Source organism: Trematomus bernacchii, unplaced genomic scaffold (genome assembly GCF_902827165.1).
Source record: "Trematomus bernacchii unplaced genomic scaffold, fTreBer1.1, whole genome shotgun sequence".
Taxonomy (NCBI): Eukaryota; Metazoa; Chordata; class Actinopteri; order Perciformes; family Nototheniidae; genus Trematomus; species Trematomus bernacchii.
Genome location: NW_022987583.1, coordinates 155,892 through 157,969, shown reverse-complemented (window position 1 = coordinate 157,969; position 2,078 = coordinate 155,892).

Sequence of the window (2,078 nt, the reverse complement as noted above, 5' to 3'; positions counted from 1 at the left end):
GTTTTTCTTTAGCTGTTCAGTATTTCCATCAACGGATCACAGCGTTACAGAGAGCTGAATGTGCACCTCCACTAAGGATCATCATATGGAGACTAGAGATTAAAAGTGCATTTCTGTTTCTCCTCTTTCTTTCCATAGAGTCTGCCTGGTTTTAAATGACTCACTCAGAAGAGTCAAAGCCACTCGTATAGAAATAGGGATTCATTTACAAAATGTACCTCTTTATGTGCTGCTTTACTGAGAACAGCTTTAAAGAGACACACTAAGAGACACAGGAGGTGAGGAAGAGGAGAGGCAGGAGGAGGAAGATCATCTTCTCACACACACACACACACACACACACACACACACACACACACACACACACACACACACACACACATACACACACACACACACATACATACACACACACACACACACACACACACACACACACACATACATACACACACACACACACACACACACACACACACACACACACACACACACACACACATACACACACACACACACACACACAATGTAATGTCTTTCCTCTACATTTATTTAACAGCTTTAGCTATTCTTTTAACAAAATGCTTCTCTTAAAATTAAACTAGTGCACTAACTCAGTAAGTCAGAAAAAAGTCAAAGATTTAATTATTTTACAAAAAGTAAATCAGCACTTTGTCTCCAACAGTAAAATGATTCTTGATAGAAATGTCATATATAAATATCATTACACATAAAGGACCTTCTCTCCACAATGATTACTTTTTATAGGTTTCATTTCTGCATCTATCGGGAGAACAATTATGAGTTTACATTCTCCACATAGAGAAGCTGACAACTCAGCATGACTCTGAAATCTCTTCCCCTCACGAAGCACACATTGAACTTTATATTTATCCACCAACAAAAGGTCACCCTTGATGTGTAAAGTCCTTTTTGGCATTATGGCATTTCAATGTATAACAACGCGTTAATGAAATATGTTTTTAGTTTCTCGTTTTGTGTCTGATCAGTAAGTTTGTCTTGAACAACGTTTCAACATCTTTCAAACTTGTTCTCTTATCTTGGTTTAATGTGCAACCTGTTGCTGGATCCTCTCTCTCTGCAGGAAACAGAAGAAGATCTTTATCAGCACAGAAAGTGAAACCGTGGACTTACTAAATAAAGTTCAGTGCTTTAATAGCGCTATGTTCATCTGAGTTATCTCATTAATAAATGTATTTGTTGACTTTGAAACCGTAGCCTTTCATTCTTGGACATAGCAGTATATCAAACTGATATATAAACGAGGGTCTTACAGTCCACTACTCAGACAGAAAGCAGCAGGTTTTTAATAAGGGCCTCCAGCAGACAGACAGCTCTGAGGCCAATGAGATAGAAACATGACATCTATCAGTCACATCAGTAAATGACACTCCATACATCCCCCATTTAACATCTGTAAAGTGTTATATCTATATTTATTTATTTCAGTCACTGTGAGTTTCATCATTTGGCTGTAAGGTCATTGATCCTTCTTCTTATTCTTTAACTAATATACGTGTTGAACGTTATTTAAGCCACTGGTTTACAGGGTGTGTCTGAGGACTTTCTCTCCTGAACCGTCTCCTCCTGTTGAACCTCTAATGGAGAACAGGCACCACATTAAACCAAGATAAGAGAACGAGTTGGAAAGATGTTGAAAGTGAGTCACAAACACCGTGAAGGATCTGTATGAAATGTCACAAGACTGTTTCAGTTACTTTGTGGTCCCATAAGAGTGTTCTTTTTTACACGGACTGTCAGATATGAAGGGGAAGTACGAGATATGTTAATGCTAAACTGTAGCTGCACTACTGAGATGACTCAATGCAGTTTAGCATTATATATTATATATATATAATATACAATTGAAAAAGAATAATCTCAAACATGTGGTTTAACAGTTTGTGCTCAGTCCTGTAGTTCCAGTGAGAAGTGTGTCACTTTTAGGTGATGGGAGAATGAGAGAGCATCATGGGGTTAGTCACTTTTCCACTGCAGTTGTGTCTTGTTTAGAGGGAGATTTATTTTGTGTTGAGCAACGTCTCCTTCTTGTTAAC